We start from the raw sequence: 21,667 nt of genomic DNA, 5'->3' as shown, positions 1-21,667 counted from the left end.
TAAGGGCTTATCTCGATTTAAAACGTGTTCCTTTTCTAATCTAAAAACATGATCCATCATGATTTGAAGTAGTTATATAGTAAGAGTCTTTCATTTCATCCGTCGATAACGATACATGTTGGGTTTTTGTGTCTTTACACCAGTGCTGAGAGATACTCGTACAAACTACTGTGCTCACCTTTAGTTGTCTGTATTTTATTCTTTATTGCTTCTGTGTTTTGATGAAGGATTGTTAAGTCTTTGAAATGCCCCATCTTACTTTTTCCAGTGCTTTCTGTTTCTTGATAATTGTCTGTTATTATTGATAATTTCCATGTGTCATGTTTTATGTCTGTTATTGACGAGTAGTCTTTTACTGTGTTATATGTGCGCAGTAGTCAATTATTTGCGAAGTCACACTGTTTTTGCTACATTGCTTTGTCTTAACTAAGGTCTTTGGGGCAAGCAGGGCCCAGCCAGTGAGACTGAAGGCAGTTGCGTGGACAGTGTGGCCCTTCTTTAGTTTGTAGCCGAACAAAGACGGCTCCCTTGTTCTGGCTTCCGATGTGTTCGCTTCTTGTGTGTGTAATGGGGTGGTAGAAACATGGCAGTCCTGCATTGTACTGAGAAGGAAAGAGCGTGTTGTGCATGACTACAGCGTGGGTTTGTATATGTGAGATTTCGGCGAGAATTATGAACAGCATTTCTCTGTGGGCTTGATCTGTAAAACAAGGTAACATTTTGCTGAAAATGTGAGCCTGGTAAACCATATTGAAACCATAGATAGCGTATTAACTCGTTCCTTGCCCCTCCCCACCAGACGTGGTATCTCGGTGCACAACAGGCGGCCGATGCCACACCTGGGGTGTTCTGACTATCGACACCTCCTAGTTTACGTTTTGTTTACTGTGTTTGCCTGGGCACTCTGTAGTGAACGTCAGTTGCGATTTAGCTGGTGGTTTATCATCCTACCTTTCTGCAGTGAAACGTGTGCAGGAAAGTGCATTTGTTTTCAATTTCTCGTTGTTTATGTACAAAATAAATATTTTCAGCGTAATTACACATAAAATTTACCTCCAACAGGAAATAATTTCCCCGTACGTCCACCCCTGTTTTGAGATATTTATATAAAAATAAAATTCGTGTAATTAGACCAAAAATAATTACTTTATAGGTAAAAGAGATAAACTGAAAGCAAATGCACTTACCTGCACAAGTGTCGCTACAGAGAGATCAACCAACAGCTAAATCGCCACTAGCGTTCACTGCGGAATGCCCAGGCACGGGCTGACGCAAATCCGACCCTCACAGTAAACAAAACATACTGTAGACTAGACGCCGCCGATAGTCAGAACACGCTAGGGCTGGCGTCGGGCAACTGCCGTTCCCCGAGCTACCACACCTGGAGGGGGGCAGGGGCATCGAACGTATTAGACAAGTGATAACAATGTTGAATTCCTCTATTTTGTGCATGTAACTTCCAATTATGGCACTTGATGTCTCTTCTGCTGCTGCTGCACATGCTGCAATACACGCTAAGTTGGCTGCCATCAGTTCCATTTCTAACCCCCACTTTAATCCGCCTTACGGCTCCAGTAAGATGTGGAGGATCATGACGCTGGATCAGCTTGACAAAGTGTACATTGGTGCCTCAAGTCAGGAAGGCTATCTCAGCCATATCGCGACCTACGTCAAACTCCCCAATGTTGTCTAAACTATTTCCTGCATCACCATGGTCCTTTCTCAATAAGTCCTAAAGTAAACTCCGTAAGTCTTCCATCACATGACTTAGCCATGCATTTGGTTTGAATATACTCTTGGCCCATTACCCTACTCCGAAGCTATCCTTTAGCTGAGGGCCTTCATCTCGCCCATAGCTACCACCTAGCAACACCAATTTCTTCTTCTTCCTAATACTTTGCACATTCCTAGGCTTCCTGCTAATAGTCCCACATAAGGGCCTTCTGTACTTAACTCTGGTAGTGGTCGATATCCATTTTTAGTGTTTGTAACGAAATTAAAGACACCCACAGACAGGCTGACTGGTTGGGTGACCGACTCACCAACCATAGCAGCAACCCATCCGATATTGTGTGGACCCCAGCGAGTGCTTAGTGGACGCTACCTTCCCAACGGTCAGGGCTAGCAGGTAGCAGTTCACTGACAAACTGATGCACTCAGACCATGGACCCAACTGGTTCAAATGGCTCTAAGCACTATGGGACTTAACATCTGAGGTCATCAGTCCCCTCCAACTGGTATAAAACCTCCTGCACACAGGGTAATGGCCCAAGGCAGTTCCACTCGGTGGTTCACCTGCGTATGGGGCCTTAAAGCCGCCCATTCAGAGCCCAACCTGTGTGTCAACTCGCTTGCCTACCTGTCTGTGTGTGGGCAACTACTTGGTGGATCCTACCTGTTGGCACTGATGGAGTGTGGGCTGGCAGCAGTCAGAGCTAGCAGGCAATCGTCCGTCGTCAAACTGATGCAACTTGACGACAGACCTAATAGTTACAAAATCGCTCACACACAGGCAAATGGGTTGTTGAGGCAGACCCCTTCGTAGGGGGGGGGGGGGGGCTGACTGGTTGGCCTGTGTACAGAGATCTTAAGTGCCAACAGATACAGCCATCCTAAGAAGGGTAGTTTGCGGGCACAGGTTTCAGTCTATGGCAGATCGTTTCATAATGACCATGTCCGCCCCCAACCCCCCTCCCCCCATGCTGTTGCAGCTACTGTGAGTAGAACAGGAAAGAAAATGCTATTTCAGAAAGGTTATGCTTTCAGATTCCAAAAATGGTCAAAATATGGTATAGTGCGACGGACATCTCACATCAAGAATTGCAAAAGTTTTATTAAAAATGCGTCCATTGTGCTCGATAATCAATACTGCCACAACCACGCAAAAATAGCTGGTGATAAAATTCAGAATCAGAAAATAGTTTGTGATTTGAAGAGGAAAACTACGGAAGATACATGTGAGAGACCATTAAATCATACATGTAACCAACTGAAAAGAGAACACGTGCAAGAGACAACCATTAAAGACGTCGACAGCATTCGTAAATCCACTTACGAAGCCAGACAGAAAATTCTGCCGATATGATGTAAACGTATTCAGCAGGTTCATGTTGTCCCAGATACATTAAGTGTGAAAAGTACACATGGGGTGGATTTGTTGTTACATAATGTGGCTGAAAAGAATTTTGCCATGTCTTCTGAAGCCGAAAACCCCAAAATACTTGGTGCGACAATGTATGTTGATGGAACTTTCAAGAACTGCACAAAGTCTTTTGCCTGCTATTTACGATCCATGGTCTTGTTAATGGACATGGTATTCCAATTGATCTTTCTTCGTTGAATGCCAAGAAAAATTCACCTTATCAGCATGTCTTTTCAACTGTGTTGATGAATGTGGTAATCTAGATCTGAAATCATCTTTGTCAACAACGTTTTCAGACTTTGAAAAAAGCAGTATGAAAGCTGGAAGTGAAGTGTGCAGTGATGTAAGAACCCAAAGTTGTAAATTTCATTGAACATAAAGTTGGAGGCGAAAGCTACAAACGTTGATATTGCACATGACTAATATTCAAGAAATGAAATCAGGAAGTTTCTATGTTGGGTTTGACAGTGCTGGATCCTGATATGATTGGTGACTGTTCTGTTGAGAACTTAATGTTAGCGATGTCTATGAGTGAAAACCTACAAACATTTTGCGTTTACTTAGCGGATACTTATATAGACGAAAGCGCTTACTTCCCTACATGTACATGTACCGAACTAAGTTGCAGTAGACAGAAAACTGTCAAAGAATGCGAAAGTTTCAATGTACAATAGTCAGTTCTACTCCCGCAGACCAGTATATACAGATTTCTTGAGGTACGGGGGCAAGCTCCACTCGAAATCCAAACTGCAATAAACTATTCAGGAAACAAAAACAAGGAAAAGTCATGCCCAAATTTAAAACTCATGAAGCAACAGGCGCCAAACTTCAAAGATGGAAAAATTACAAGTATGCAATATGTGAAATAAGTTCCTATAAATTAAAATCTGGAACGACAAACTAAAATTAAAAAATGGTTCAAATAGCTCTGAGCACTATGGAACTTAACATCTTAAGTCATCAGTCCCCTAGAACTTAGAACTACTTAAACCTAACTAAACTAAGGACATCACACACATCCATGCCTGACGCAGGATTCGAACCTGCGACCGTAGCAGTCCCGCGGTTCCGGACTGCAGCGCCTAGAACCGCAAGACCACCGCGGCCGGCAAACTAAAATTAGAAATATTGCCAATTTTAATTATGGGTATATATTGTGGGCTAGTATGACAATATTTTTGTACATATATTTAAAAATAAAATGCATTTTAAGTTTTTCCAGCAGCACTCTGCCCGCTACTTCTCCACCCTCCCCCTCCCCCCCACCCTCCGTTCCCAGCCCCAGTGAAAATATTTCCTACAAGACCGGAAATAAATTCTTCTACTCTCTGCCCTTTAACTGCTCCTACATTTCTCACTGCTGTTCAAAGTAATTTCGATAGAAGAATTAACTTTAACTTGAAATAATGTGTTAAATTTGTCAAGAACACGAGTTCGATTATGAGTGAAGAAAGCAACACTGACTTGTTTTTTGCTGTATCCGCTATTTTCTACCAATTCAGAGATATAGTAAGAGAAGAATAAATTAATAGTGGCTTTGTTTTGAGAGAATTTACTTTACAGAGATAGATTGGCTAGTTTTTTAAATGTTTATAACTCAGAAAACTTAGCCTGGACCGTATCTACGCAACTAGTAACTAAAACGAAATAACTGGATACAGGTTCCCCCTTTCATGCAACACAGTTTTTTTTTACCTAAACATGTTTCAGAGCTTCTGTGCTATCATCAGTGGGTTTTGTTTGTTGGACAACTGTAAAAGTGAATATATTTGAGGTTGTAACTGATCTAACAAAATGAGACCTAAAGACATTTTTTTATCGTTTTTGTTCTTACCCTGATTTTAAATTACATAGTTCTGCAGGACTATCTGTATGATGTTCTGCACTCATAGCTTGCCATCTGCAAACCAAAGGATGTAAATGTGAATTTTATCAGCAAGTTAATCTATCCCCTGAATCAAGGAATAGGCGGAATCTATATCCAATAATTTTATCCAATAATATTAACTGTTAACACGGAAGAAATAAAAGATCTGCAAATCCAAAAGAGAAAACGAAATAAATTCAGAAATGCAATTTAGAAACGTTTAATTGTACTTTGATTGTGAGAGTAGACAGCACTGAAACTAATATATGTAGTGTTTTAAATGAATTTATACAGTAAAAAAAGTAGAAAAATGGCTCTGAGCACTATGGGACTTAACATCTGAGGTCATCAGTCCCCTAGAACTTAGAACTACTTAAACCTATCTAACATAAGGACATCACACACATCCATGCCCAAGGCAGGATTCGAACCTGCGACCGAAGCGGTCGCGCGGTTCCAGACTGAAGCGCCTAGAACCGCTCGGCCACACTGGCCGGCTTTAAATAGAATTTTCGATGTTTGTAGAAAGCAAAATTTCGGCCTATGTCGTGGCTATAGGGATTCCAAATAATACTGGTAGATTTTTAAGAATAAAATACTATAGAGACGGTAAATTTTCACCTGTGCAACACGAACAGACGCTGCAGCAAGTATCCAGGAAAAAATAAATTCAAGTTAAACACTGAATACTCTTATACACTCCTGGAAATGGAAAAAATAACACATTGACACCGGTGTGTCAGACCCACCATACTTGCTCCGGACACTGCGAGAGGGCTGTACAAGCAATGATCACACGCACGGTACAGCGGACACACCAGGAACCGCGGTGTTGGCCGTCGAATGGCGCTAGCTGCGCAGCATTTGTGCACCGCCGCCGTCAGTGTCAGCCAGTTTGCCGTGGCATACGGAGCTCCATCGCAGTCTTTAACACTGGTAGCATGCCGCGACAGCGTGGACGTGAACCGTATGTGCAGTTGACGGACTTTGAGCGAGGGCGTATAGTGGGCATGCGGGAGGCCGGGTGGACGTACCGCCGAATTGCTCCACACGTGGGGCGTGAGGTCTCCACAGTACATCGATGTTGTCGCCAGTGGTCGGCGGAAGGTGCACGTGCCCGTCGACCTGGGACCGGACCGCAGCGACGCACGGATGCACGCCAAGACCGTAGGATCCTACGCAGTGCCGTAGGGGACCGCACCGCCACTTCCCAGCAAATTAGGGACACTGTTGCTCCTGGGGTATCGGCGAGGACCATTCGCAACCGTCTCCATGAAGCTGGGCTACGGTCCCGCACACCGTTAGGCCGTCTTCCGCTCACGCCCCAACATCGTGCAGCCCGCCTCCAGTGGTGTCGCGACAGGCGAGAATGGAGGGACGAATGGAGACGTGTCGTCTTCAGCGATGAAAGTCGCTTCTGCCTTGGTGCCAATGATGGTCGTATGCGTGTTTGGCGCCGTGCAGGTGAGCGCCACCATCAGGACTGCATACGACCGAGGCACACAGGGCCAACACCCGGCATCATGGTGTGGGGAGCGATCTCCTACACTGGCCGTACACCACTGGTGATCGTCGAGGGGACACTGAATAGTGCACGGTACATCCAAACCGTCATCGAACCCATCGTTCTACCATTCCTAGACCGGCAAGGGAAATTGATGTTCCAACAGGACAATGCACGTCCGCACGTATCCCGTGCCACCCAACGTGCTCTAGAAGGTGTAAGTCAACTACCCTGGCCAGCAAGATCTCCGGATCTGTCCCACATTGAGCATGTTTGGGACTGGATGAAGCGTCGTCTCACGCGGTCTGCACGTCCAGCACGAACGCTGGTCCAACTGAGGCGCCAGGTGGAAATGGCATGGCAAGCCGTTCCACAGGACTACATCCAGCATCTCTACGATCGTCTCCATGGGAGAATAGCAGCCTGCATTGCTGCGAAAGGTGGATATACACTGTACTAGTGCCGACATTGTGCATGCTCTGTTGCCTGTGTCTATGTGCCTGTGGTTCTGTCAGTGTGATCATGTGATGTATCTGACCCCAGGAATGTGTCAATAAAGTTTCCCCTTCCTGGGACAATGAATTCACGGTGTTCTTATTTCAATTTCCAGGAGTGTATAACAACATTTTGTTGACGAGATATACCTGTGTATGTCACTCGGCAGCCATCTTGGAGACATAATGAAAGGAAACAACGACCAAAACAAAGGCAGTCTGTGTCAAAGTGAATATCTTTGCACAACTGAAAATCAAAATCTGCTGGTGGGTAACTTTTAGTACCGTACTGGTCCATCTCGTGAATTGCATCGTGACTGGATTCTCGTAGTCACAAGATGGAGCAGACATTGCTGCTCAAGCCTGTCTTCGATAGGGCTCTAGTGAGCTCATCTAGTCACTAGATTATAATGTCAAGGAGAGTTCCTATGACGGCACACTGCAAGTATCAACTGGTCCCAAATGGCTCAGTGGGCTTCCTGTCAGCATTCTGCAGATCACTGCATTCGATTACTGTCTCTTGGAGGAACGTGATCACGAGATACCCACCTGTGTTCGTGTATTATCGTCTTGAATGACAAACACATCGCTCAGATTGCTCCCGATATCGGTGAAGGAAGTTCTTGCGCCTGACTGAAAACACTTCTTGCAGACAAAGCTTCTTAAAGAACCTTTATTTATTCTCCATAATCAACTTTGTGCCCTTCAAAGTAATACACCTCAGATATAATACAACTGTGTCAGCGCTTCTTCCAATCTTGGAAGCATTTCTGGAACTCGCCTCTCTTTACGCTATTCAGATTTCAGATCCTTCAGTGATTCTGTTTTCATCTCATCAGTGCTGGCAAAACGACGTCATAGGAAGAAGTTGCCGGGAGTCATACGTGGCGAGGGTCGTTGAGGAGGGTGGGGAGGGGTGACGAAGGTGAAGGGTCACGCAACATAACGGTTTTGTTTTGCGCCAGAAGAATCAACAACAAACATTGCCACAATTCTGATCGCTTTCTTCGGATTGATCCACGCAAACGACACATAACTTCCGGGTAGTATTCTTTATTGACGTACTATCATAAGGAACTCAGGATAAGCTATCCCCTTGTAACCGAAGAAAACAGCGAGGAGAACCTTCACGTGTGATCGAATTTGTCAAATTTTTTTCGGTCTTGGCTCCTCAGCCTCTTGGGATTATTGGGCCTTGGTTTCGATCTCATACTCGTACACTCATGTTTCGTCATCTGTTATAACCTTCCTTAGAAGTTCTGGATCGTTGTCGATTTCATTCAACAGTTCCTGAGCGATGTCTACGCGACGTCGTTCTTGGTCGAAATTCTACAGTTTCGGAACAAAGTTTGGCGCTACATGTTTCATGCCCAAAACATAAAACAACAAAATTGCTTGGCGTGAGCTAAAGGATATGCTGTTGTCGTCAGCAAGCTCCCTGATGGTGATTCAGCAATTTTCCAGAACCACTTTCTTTACTTCTTCCACATTGTCGCCAGTAATTGGTGTCCTACGTCTGGGACGATTGTCGTCTTCAACGTCTGCTCGACCCTCGTTAACTCTTGTCTTACACATAGCAGATTCGACAAAAGCGACAGTTAATAATTCGAGTGCGGTGCTGGACTGTATTCTACTCTTCATGTAAAGTTTAATGCAGATACTCTGATGCATCTTTCTCGAAAGTAAAAAAAAATCGTCGAGCATTCGAAAACAGGAATAACCTCCTCGACTGTCAACAACAAACTAAATATTCAAGAGATGAACATGCAGACATACATCAGGAACATGTATACCAACAAGATAAACAAAAAATTTGGAAATCGGATGTATAAAGCACGCTAAATTAAAAAAATACTCTTTTTGATCACGCCTCGTGCTAGTCATGAGGGGGTGCGAATTATTTTTCAGCCGTCTATTTCGAAACATTATTAGAAATAAAATGCTCTTGTTTCATTAAAGTCACTGAAGGAGTGAGAGTAATACACGGAAATTCGTATGGTTGGTGGGCTAGGAGACACCGAAGGTAAGGTCGTTGTCAGAAAAAGAATTCTAAGCGTTTTTCAGTGTACAGTTTCCACCTGTTGTGTGCATGAGGAAGGTCGAGCTTCTTTCATAGAGCTCCACAGTTCTTCTGTGGTTCGGAAAGCTTCAAAGAAAAAGTGTGCAGATAAAATTTTGTTTACCTGGAATATGTACAAACACTTTATCCCTTTTCGTAATATTTTACATTTTGCAGGTTCGTCACACAGACGAGTAAGCAACTAACCATCATTCGACTCTATTGCTACTGGAAATCGCCTAAATGTTGCAGCTAGAATGAGCAATCGCTTTTCATTTATGAGAAAGCAAACGCTTGGCACACTGTTGTATACGATCCGGGAAACCCGCATCATTTATCTGATGTAGTAGAATACGTTGAATTTCAGTAATTCATGTAAATGGAAATAAGAGGGCGTATCATATAACGCAAACATGTTCCGGATACAGGGAGGGAACTGAGACCGATTTGCAGTGCAGGAATCAGTGATAGCATACTAGTAATGGGACTTTCTATTTTTCCATACTTGCTTAAGATAACTGCTAGCTTCTAAGCACTTATGTGTCAGGTAACAAGGTGCAGAGATAAATATAACGTAGAGTGCAAGACATAAGAGTTGCCTCGCAACTTATTTTAAGGTGATGATGCAGCGTCGAGAGAGACATCCTTTTCACAGAGAGCACTGCAAAGTCATGCACAACATCGAACTACGGTCAGACGAAACAATGGGAATAATAGACTAAGTGAGCAAACAACAGTTTCGTTTCCATAGTTCACAAGGTACAGTGACTGAGTATGTCCAGTACACTGGACTCTTTTACAAGCTAATCCAGTCATTTCTTTGGTAAAACATGCTGTTTTTCCCCGAAAAGATCTCTATTCTTTTTCAACGGCTGTGAAATTACGTAGACAGTTGTCTCTAGAGTATCATACGAAAGTTAGTTTACACCGTACCTACTGCTTAAGAGACATTTTGCTATACCTTCAGTAAAAAATTATAATAGCGGTTTGTACGTCGCATTAGGAGAGAAGCATAAACATAGGAATAGGCTCACAGTCTAACTCTAAATGTCCGTAAATTATCTTCAGTATACTACGCTTCATAAATTTAAATAAACAGATTTTTTTACCTGCTATTGCTATTAGTGTTTTTACTGCTTCTGTAGTATAACATTCCTAAGTGTTAAATACCTACCACATATGAGACCTTTCATAATATGGATGTCATAATGCACGTTAATGTTAAGAGTGTCTCGTTACATGTAAGAGATGACCTTAATGCCCTATGTTTTGACATAACTAAATTAATATTCGACGTTACTCGTAAATATGTGTTGGTCTTCGTAATCGCGATGAACCATTCATTACATACTGTATTGTCTATAGTTCTCTCAGTAACATAGTACCATATTTATTCTTTACTGTTTCTGACTAGTATTATTTGTCCGAGTTAATCTATCAGTTGCCGGCCGGGGTGGCCGAGCGGTTCTAGGCGCTACAGTCTGGCACCGCGTGACCGCTACGGTCGCAGGTTTGAATCCTGCCTCGGGCATGGATGTGTGTGATGTCCTTAGGTTAGTTAGGTTTAAGTAGTTCTGTTATAGGGGAAAGATGACCTCAGAAGTTAAGTCCCATAATGCTCAGAGCCATTTGAACCATTTCTGAATCTATCAGTTATTCTAGATCCAGTCACTCCGTTTTGTTCTAATATCTACGTATCTGACTCCGTGCAATGTAATATGGGCTTCACCCTTAAGCCATTGATACATACATATTTTAATTCAAGAGAGTTGCATAAAGTAGATTGGTCTTGGTGGGCAGATATCCATGATTAAGTTCACACATGTCCATGATTAAGTTCACACACGATATTGCGCTCAGGTCTGAGTGCACAAACGCACCTTGCATATTTTTAGTAGAAAAAAGTAAAAGCTAGCATTCAGTATTAATTTTCTTTCCTTCTTTCAGCTCGGCAAGCACCACTTAGTACAGTTCAACAGAAAAATAGCTTTCCGATTACCTAGGTACGTCAGCTATAAATCTCACTAAGACACATGAATGCCACGTAACACATTGTTGAATCTTAAATTGTAAATTTATAACTGTGTAATGAACTGTATTAAGAACACATAATGTCTCCCCATGAACCATCAACGTTGGCGTGGTGGAGAGGCTTGCGCGCCACAGTCATGGACTGTGCAGCTGGTCCCGGCGGAGGTTCGAGTCCTCCCTCGGGCATGGGTGTGTGTGTTTGTCCTTAGGATAGTTTAGGTTAAGTAGTGTGTAAGCTTAGAGACTGATGACCTTAGCAGTTAAGTCCCATAAGATTTCACACACATTTGACCTTTTTTTTTGCGCGCCTCAGCGAATCACATAGCCGTACCGTATGCGCAACTACGATGAAGGGACATATGTTGAGAGGCCAGACAAGCGTGTGGTTCCTGAAGAACTACAGTCGTTATTTTTCCCAATGCCATGCAGCTCTACTGTATGGTTCAATGATGACGGCAATGCAGGATTGAGTATAATAATTAATAAGAAAATAGGAATGCGTGTAAGCTACTACGAACATCAGAGTGAAGCCAATATAGACACTAAGCAAACACTAACCACAGCAACAAGTTAATATGCCAACTAGCTCCGCAAATGATAAAGAGATTGAAAAAAATGTATGATGAGATAAATGAAATTATGAGATACGTGGTGTCACCGCCAGACACCACACTTGCTAGGTGGTAGCCTTTAAATCGGCCGCGGTCCGCTAGTATACGTCAGACCCGCGTGTCACCACTATCAGTGATTGCAGACCGAGCGCCGCCACACGGCAGGTCTAGAGAGACTTCCTAGCACTCGCCCCAGTTGTACAACCGACTTTGCTAGCGATGGTTCACTGACAAAATACGCTCTCATTTACCGAGACGATAGTTAGCATAGCCTTCAGCTACATCATTTGCTACGACCTAGCAAGGCGCCATTACCAGTTACTATTGATATTATGAATAATGTACCGTCTAGAGCGACGCTCATCATTAATGGATTAAAGTTAAGTATTCCACCAGCTACGTCCGTTTTTCTAAAGTCTAATTTTCTTGTCCTGTTCCAGACCTCACGCCAGCCTGCGTGAGCTGAGGCGCGTGCCTTTCGGCTTCCTCTAATAACACGGTGTAGGCTCTCCTGCCAACCCACAACATTGGCGACGAGGCAACACTGCGTTCTTAACTATATTGCCCTGATTTACTTGTGTAATGGCTTCACCACCATCTCCAGATGTACTGTCCGAATTTTATCGCTTACAGAATCAGCAGACGCAGGCATTACTGGATGCCCTTGGACAGCTCGTCCAGGGTCAACGTGCAATGCAAAACGACGCGGCAGCCACCGCTCCACCGCTAACGCAGCCACAACACGCAGTTGCACCAACTTTTCGTCCTTTTGATGCTGCACTGGAAAGCTGTACGGAGTGGTCACGCCAATTTGGATTCCATCTTGCCATGTACAGAATTCAAGGTAACGAGCGGCAGCCTTTTTTGTTGTCCTCAGTAGGGGTGAACACGTACCGTGTGATAGCCAAATTATTTCCCCGACGCAACGTAGCAACTCTGTCCTACGACGAAATTTTGTCTGCATTAGATGCATATTTCAAAGAATCAGTCAATGTAGTTGCCAAACGGTATACCTTCTTCCGTACAAAACGTACGGCAGGTCAGACTAATCGGGAGTGGGTTGCAACCTTGCAAGGCCTTACTATGTGCTTTTGAGTGTTAATGTGGACTCCCGTATTCAGATACTATCTACTATCATACGTGATGCAATTGCACAGAACGTTTCTGATGTTTGTATAAGGGAACAGATTTTGAAACTAGTCAATCCCTCCCTTCAACAAGTGATGGACATATTGGATCGGCAGGACACACTTGACTTTGCTCAGGACTCATTTGAAACTTCGCCACCCGTGTGTCAGGTTAACCGGCCCGCTGGGCGAGCTGCACGGAACAGTAAACAGCCCTCGCGCCCGGCCGCGCTGCTGCCGCCAGGCTCTCAGCCACGTGTAGCGGTGTGCTACTAGACATTCGCATGAGAATTGCCCGTCACGCCAAGCTATTTGCTTTTACTGTAATAAAAAAGGACATGTTCAAAGTGTTTGCCAGAAAAAGCTCAGATCAGAAACTCAAAATCATTCCAGGCCCTTTGCTTCACGCGGAATCGGAATCGAACCAAGGATACTCAGGCTCGCAAAACTTCGCCCATGGAAATTCATATAGTCCATTCCACTCTGCCCAGTGCCACTCTCTCTAACAGTGACTGTGTTCATCCCACAAATAGTGTGCGTCGACATCGCTGGAACTCCTGTCAAATCGCAATTGATTTTGTACCAGTGTCAGTTCACGTTGCACGAGACAGTCGCTCTTGTCGTTAGCAGGGCAATAAACTTTTTGTGGACTTGGACATTAACGGTAAAGTGACACCATTCCAGCTCGATACCGGGGCTGCAGTTTCACTGATCAATCAAGGCACTTACAAACTGCTGGGCATAGCTCCGTTGCGTGCCGCAACTGTTAAGTTAACTAGCTATTCAGGTCAAGAGATCCCTGTGTTAGGACAGTGCAGCCTTCTTGCAACATACAAGGGAAAAACAAAACTTGTGTCATTTTACGTCCTTCGTTCTTCTTCTGCAGTGATCTTGTTTGGTTTCGATTTATTTCAGTTGTTTAACTCGTCTGTAGTAAATCAGGTCCTATCAGTGAACCAGACTGTGCCTTCTGACAGTTTCTCGTCTATGTGAAGAATTTGCAGACATTTTTGCACCGGGCCTTGGTTGCGCTAAGAACTATAAAGCACATTTGGAACTGAAAGTAAACGCGCAACCGAAATTTTTCAGAGTGCACAATGTTCCCCACGCATTGTGTGATGAGGTCGCTAAAACATTACACGATTTGGAATCACAAGGTGTAATTGAACGTGTGCAGACTTCTCTCTAGGCATCACCCTTAGTAATTTTGCCAAAACCTTCCGGAAAATTGAGACTTTTTGTGGACTTCAAGGCAACAGTGAATCCACAACTAGTGACTGCAACTTTTCCTTTACCCCGCCCGGAAGATCTTTTTGACAAACTGTGTCCGGGTAAATATTTTTCGAAGTTGGACCTAGCAGATGCTTACTTGCAAATACCGGTGGACGACAAATTCCAGCGCGTTTTGGTGGTTAACACGCATCTTGGCTTGTATCGATTCAAACAACTGCCATTCGGGTGTGCATCCGCCCCTGCATTGTTTCACCAATATCTACAAACTGTTTGTGCGTCGGTCCCTACAGCAGCAAACTATCTGGACGATATTGTGATCTCCGGAAAGACGGAAGAAGAACATTTAGCCAATCTCCGAACATTATTTCAGGTCTTGCGGCAACATGGTCTTCGCTTGCGGAAGGACAAATATGTGTTTTTTGCTCGTGACTTGCCCTACCTGGGACATGTACTCAATGCCCAAGGCATACATCCCAGTCCCGAGCACCTCCGTGCCATACAAGACTTGCCTTCGCCGCAGAATTTGAAGCAGCTACAGAGTGCGTGTTTTTTGCTCGTGACTTGCCCTACCTGGGACATGTACTCAATGCCCAAGGCATACATCCCAGTCCCGAGCACCTCCGTGCCATACAAGACTTGCCTTCGCCGCAAAATTTGAAGCAGCTACAGAGTGTGCTGGGAAAAATTAACTATTATCACCGATATGTTCCACATGCCTCTTCCATGTCAGCTTCGCTTCATTGCTTACGCCGTAAAGGTGTTCCGTTCGTCTGGACGATGGAATGCGAACGCGCCTTTCGCCAGTTGAAATCGGCGTTGCTTTCCAATACTTGCCTTACGCCATTCGATCCCCAGAAGCCCCTTTTGTTGAGGGTGGATGCATCGGATTTCGGGATCGGTGCTGTGCTTGCGCACAAAGATGGGTCGCACGATCGCCCTAGTGCCTTTGCGTCCAAACTGCTCTCGTCTGCGCAACGAAATTATTCACAGATCGAGAAAGAAGCATTGGCTCTCGTATTTGGTGTTACAAAGTTTCATGATTTCTTGTATAGTCGTCACTTTACCATCATCACAGATCACAAACCTTTGACATCGCTTTTTCATCCGACCAAGCCTGTACCTTCACGTACAGCGCAGAAATTCATTCGCTGGTCTATTTTCCTCTCGCAGTACCACTACGATATCTTGTATCAGTCCACTGCTAAGCACGGAAACGCCGATGCGTTGTCCCGTTTGCCTGTTGCTGAGGATAGAGCATTCGATTCCTCCGAACTTGCTTGCATGTTCATTGATTCGGAAACCGATGACGTGGTCGAATCGTTTCCGATTGATTTTCGTCGTGTAGCTACAGCCACAGCTGCCGACCCTGTCCTTGCTACCGTTCTGCGTTTTGTTGCTACGCAATGGCCCTTGTCAAAGTCATGGATCGGGGATCCGTTGGTTCGCCGATTTTTTGCTCACCAGGAGAGACTTTTTGTACGACGTGGTGTTTTGCTGTTGCGTTCTGATAATGATCAGTCCAGGGTGGTGGTCCCACGTTCGTTGCAGTACTCTGTCTTACAGCTTCTCCACCAAGGACATTGGGGTATAGTGAGAACGAAACAACTTGCTCGTCAGCACTGTACTTGGTTCGGAATCGATGCCACGATTACGAATATGTGCTCTTCTTGCATGGTGTGTGCCGAACAACAATCAGCACCACCACGGACATTCTTTGCATGGCCAAAAGCCACTTCCCCTTGGCAACGCTTACACATCGATTTTGCTGGTCCATTCTGGAATGCTCGATGGTTGGTTGTGGTAGATTCATTCAGTAATTTTCCTTTTGCTGTCCGGATGTCTTCCACGACGTCATCTGCCACCATCCAAGCGTTATCTGCTGTCTTTTGCATTGAAGGTCTTCCACAGACTATTGTTTCCGACAATGGCCCACAATTGATGTCCGCAGAATTTCTGTCATTCTGCAAGGGCAATGGTATTCAACATCTGACGTCCGCGCCGTTTTCGGCACAGTCAAACGGCGCCGCTGAACGATTGGTCAGGGCTTTCAAGTCACAGATGTTGAAATTGAAACAGTCGCATTCTCGGGAGGACGCGTTATTCCTCTTTTTGTCCTCGTATCGCTCTCAGCCCCAAGATGGTCGCTCGCCGGCTGAGTTGCTCCACGGTCGCCCTCATCGAACCTTGATGTCTTTGCTACATCCGCCGCATCAGGTTCCTGTGCAGCGGCAGACTCCTGCTTTTGCCCCAGGCGACGGTCTACTACCGCCACTATCGAGGTTCACGGCGTTGGCTCGAAGGGCACATTCTTCGCTGCCTCGGCCGCGCTATGTATCTGGTTTTGGGGGCCTTTTTGGGGGCCTCTGGTGAGGTGCGTCGGCATCTCAATCAGCTACGCCTCTGTCGTCGCACGGGATCTGCCGCTCCCCATCTGCTTTCAGCGACGGCGCCGTCCGGTCAGCGCCCTGGGGACCAATCTACTGGCTCGCCTCGGCCCCAGGTGTTACCGACGCTGCCTTCCTTTTTGCCCCATGGCGACGCGCCGCCGCCGCCGCCTGTTCTCCCACCGGCGACGCCCGCAGTGGACGCGACGCTGCAACCGCCGGGCGCCTCCATGGGTCACGCGCCGCCGATCGCTTCCTGTGACCAGTTGTCCTCCGACATGGAACTCTTGCCCGCTCCGGACCGTATGTCGTCTTCGCCCGTCGGGTGCCCCGGCCCGATGGAGGTCGACCCTTCGGCCCCTCTTGTCTCTCTGCGGGCGCATACACCGGATGTTGGCGTGCACCCTGAAGCAGGTTTTCAGGCGTTTCCTAGCTCCCCGCGGTCCGAATGGCAGGGTGCGGGTGGCACAGCCTCGCCTGTTGTTAGGCTCCCCACCTCGTCGCATACGTCAACATGGGTTCCTCCCCACAGCGGGCGGAAGCCTTATGCCACAACCGTACGCCGATTTGCGGGGGAGGAATGTGGTGTCACCGCCAGACACCACACTTGCTAGGTGGTAGCCTTTAAATCGGCCGCGGTCCGCTAGTATACGTCGGACCCGCGTGTCGCCACTATCAGTGATTGCAGACCGAGCGCCGCCACACGGCAGGTCTAGAGAGACTTCCTAGCACTCGCCCCAGTTGTACAACCGACTTTGCTAGCGATGGTTCACTGACAAAATACGCTCTCATTTGCCGAGACGATAGTTAGCATAGCCTTCAGCTACGTCATTTGCTACGACCAAGCAAGGCGCCATTACCAGTTACTATTGATACTGAATCATGTACAGTCAAGAGCGACGTTCACCATTAATGGATTAAAGTTAAGTATTCCACCAGCTACGTCCGTTTTTTCTAAATTCTAATTTCCTTGTCCTGTTCCAGACCTCACGCTAGCCTGCGTGAGCTAAAACGCGTGCCTTTCGGCTTCCTCTAGTAACACGGTGCTGGCTCTTCTGCCAACCACAACAAGATAGTTAAGGGAAAGAAAAATTAAATTGTGATGGGGGTCAGGATATCGACAGTAGGAAAAGTAAGAGAAGGAAAAATAGTAGGATAATATGGACTGGGGGAATGGAATGAAAGAAGGAGTCGCCTAGTAGAATTTTCCATAGAGTGTAATGTAATCATCACGAACATTTGGTTTAAGAATCATTAATACGTGGAAGAGACCTGGACACATTGGAAGGTTTAAGGTTGATTGTATAATGGTAAGACAGAGATTTCTGAACCAGATTTTAAACAGAAATACATTTCCAGGAGCAGATGTGGGATCTGACCACAATTTACTGGTTATTAACTGTAGATTAAAATTGAAGAAATTGCAATAAACCAGGTAATTAAATTGAAAAAAACAGAGGTTTTAGAATGTTTAGGAAGGAGCGTTAAGTAATGATTGACAGAAACAGGGGAAAGAGTACAGTAGCAGACCAGTGCGTAGCTTTGAGAGATGAAATAGTGAAGGCAGCAGAGGATCACATAGGTAGAAAGAGAAGGCCTGGTAGAAACCCTTGGATGTCACAGAAGATATGGAATTTAACTGATGAATGGAGAAAATATTAAAATGAAGCAAACGGAGCAGGCAAAAGGGAATACAAACGTCTGAAAGATGGAAAGGACAGAAAGTCCAAAATGGCTAAGCAGGAGCGGGTAGAGAACAAATACAAGGGTATAGGAGAATATATAACTAGGAGAAACATGGATAACGCCTATAGGAAAATAAAGAGACCTTTGGAGAAAAGAGATGTAGGTGTATGAATATCAAGAGCTTACATGGAAAACCAGTTCTAAGGGGGAAATAAGGAAAGGTGGAAGAAGCATATAGAGGGTCTATACATGGGAAATGAACTTGAAGGCAATATTATACAAAGGGAAGAGGACGTAGATGAAGGTGAGATCGTAGGTATGATACGAGAAGAATGTGACACAGTATTGAAGGATCTGAGTCGTAACAAGGCAGCTGGAGTAGATGACATCCCATTAGAACAACTGACAACCTTGGGAAAGCGAACCATGACAAATATATTCCACCTGGTGTGTAAGATGTAAGAGACAGGCGGGATACCCTCATTCAAGAAGATTGTTTTTTTTTTTTTAATTTCAAAGAAAGCAGATGTTGACAGGTGTATTATCGACCTATCAGTTTAAGTCATGATTGCAAAATACTAACACGAACTCTTTGAACAAGAATGGAAAAACTGGTGAAAGCTGAGCTCTGAGATCAGTTTGTTTTCCGGAGAAATATAGGAACACGCGAGGCAATACTGACCCCTAAGACTTCTCTTAGGTTAAGGAAAGGCAAACGTACGTTCATAGCATTTGAAGTCTTGGAAAAAGCTTTTGACAATGTTGACTGGAATAGTAGGGGTGAAATACAGGGAGCGAAACGCTATTTACAACTTGTATAGAAACCATACGGGAGTTAGATGATTCGAGGAGCATGAAACGGAAACAGTCGTTGAGAAGGTAGTGAGACAGGGCTGTAGTCTGTCTCCGAGGTAATTTAATCTGTACATTGACCAAGCATCAAAGGAAATGTGTGTGAATTCTTATGCGACCAAACTGCTAAGGTCATCGGTCCCTGAAAGAGGACGGCCGACTTCCTTCCCCGTCCTTCCCTAAAAACCGATGAGACCGATGACCTCGCTGTCTGGTCTCCTTCCCCAAAGAACCAAACCAAACCAATCATCGGTCCCTAGACTTATGCTAAGAACAACATACACACCCATGCCCGAGGGAGGACTCGTGCCTCCTGCGGGAGAGGCTTCGCAGTGACATGGCGCCTCTAACCGCGCGGCCCATCAAAGGAAACCAGGAAAAATATTACAGAACGAATTAAAGTACAGGCAGAAGAAATAAAAACTTTTCTGTTCGCCGATGACATTGTAATTCTGTCAGACACAGAAAAGGACTCGGGAGAACAGCGCACCGGAATGGGCAATGTTCTCAAAAGTGGATATAGGACGAACACCAAAGAAGAAAAACAATAGTAATCGAAGTTTGTCGAATCAAATCAGATGATGCTGAGGGAGGAGTTAGGTATACATTAAAAGCAGGAAAGGTATTTTGTTAGTTTGGCAATGGCCCAAGTAGAGATGATATAAAATGTAGACTGGCAATGACAAAAAAAGCGTTTCTGAAGAAGAGAAATTTGTTAACACCGAATATACAAGGGTTGGAACTTAAACAGTGGCAACTATTTATTCACAACCAACACAAAAGAGTTACATGTTTGCACCTGTTACTGTCCTTCAGAGTAGTCTCCAACGTTGTGTACAACCCGTTGCCAGCGATGTGGAAAGCATAGTATACTGTTAGCAGGGCCTGCTCTGTTGATGGTGCGAATGGAGCGGTCTACTCCATGGTCTACTCCCTGTCGAATCTCTGGAACAGTTCTGAAGCGAATGCCACGAAGTGGTTCCTTCATCTTCGGAATCAAATCAAAGTCACAAGGACTTACGTCCGGGGAGTATGCTGGATGGTACAATACTTCCCAGTCCCATCGTTGTCGCCGCTTCTTTCGCAAAGCTGGTCGCAGGTGATGCTTCAAAAACGAACAGTAAAAATGAAGGTAATGCGTTAGGATAACACCACGGCAGTTTCACACGAGAATCACCTTAATTTTAGACCACTCCATTCGCACCGTCAACAGAATAGGCTCTGGTAAACTACGCCTTCCACATCGCTGGCAACGGGTTCTACACAACGCTGGTGACTACTCTGAAGGACAAAATGGTTCAAATGGCTCTAAGTACTAAGGGACTTAACATCTGAGGTCATCAGTCCCCTAGACTTAGAACTACTTAAACCTAACTAACCTAAGGACATCACGCACATCCGCGGCAGGATTCGAACCTGCGACCGTAGCAGCAGCGCGGTTCCGGACTGAACCGCCTAGAACCGCTCGGCCACATGGGCCAGCACTCTGAAGGATAGTAACAGGTGCAAACATGTAACTCCTTTGTATCGGTTGTGAATAAATAGTTGCCACTATTTAAATTTCAACCCTCGTAGATTGAAATGTTAGGATGTCTTTCTAGCCTTTTATGGAAGTGAAATGTGGAGGATTAACAGATCAGGCAGAAGCTTTTGAACTGTGATACTACAGAAGAATACTGAAGATTAGATGAGTAGATCATGTAACTAGTGAGAGGGGCTGTACAGAATTGTGGAGACAAGAAATTTGTTGCACAACTTGACTAAAAGAAGGGATCCATTGGTAGGACACATTCTGAGACATCAAGGGTTCAGCGATTTAGTGTTGGTGGGAAGTGTCGAAGGAAAAATTCTTAGAGCGAGACCAAGAGATAAATACAATAAGTAGATTCAGAAGTATGTAGGTTGCAGGAGTCATTCGGAGATGAAGAGTATTACGCGATAGAGTCTTACGCGATAGAGTAGCACGGAGAATTGCGCCAGACTAGTCTTCAGACCGAAGATCACACCAACAACTAGGTTCTGTAGTCAACTAGAAACTTCAGCCGGCGGCAATCCCGACTACTTGCTGCCAACTTGTTGGACTAGGTGGCAGAATTTAGTACACATGTAGCGAGTCCACAGGACGCAGAATATCGAGCAATCATCATGGAGGTGGCCTCTGCTCACATGACCCATGGTGAGTGCTCCTTAGCAATAGGACACGGCAGTGCCTCATTTCATTGGGTCGAAGAACGTCACGCATGAATAGTTCGAAGAGAGGGGTCCGACCGGCCGCGGAACCGAGCGGTTCTAGGCGCTTCATTCCGGAATCATGCGGCTGATTTTGGACGGTTCTTATAGACAGTTGCTTTGACTACACCCCAGAAGGAAAGCCGGCCGCTGTGACCGAGCGGTTCTAGGCGCTTCAGTCCGGAACCGCGCTGCTGGTACGGTCGCAGGTTCGAATCCTGCCTCGGGCATGGATGTGTGCGATGTCCTTAGGTTAGTTAGGTTTAAGTATTTCTAAGTCTTGGGGACTGATGACCTCAGATGTTAAGTCCCATAGTGCTCAGAGCCATTTGAACCAGAAGGAAAAGTCAGGTGGTGTTAGGTCAGGTGATCATGGAGACCAAAGTCCCTGTGAAATTATGCGATCACCAAAAACATCAGCAATCAGAGACATTGAAACGCGAGCTGT

The sequence above is a fragment of the Schistocerca cancellata genome, chromosome 1 (genome assembly GCF_023864275.1).
Source record: "Schistocerca cancellata isolate TAMUIC-IGC-003103 chromosome 1, iqSchCanc2.1, whole genome shotgun sequence".
NCBI lineage: Eukaryota > Metazoa > Arthropoda > Insecta > Orthoptera > Acrididae > Schistocerca > Schistocerca cancellata.
This window is presented reverse-complemented; position numbering follows the sequence as displayed.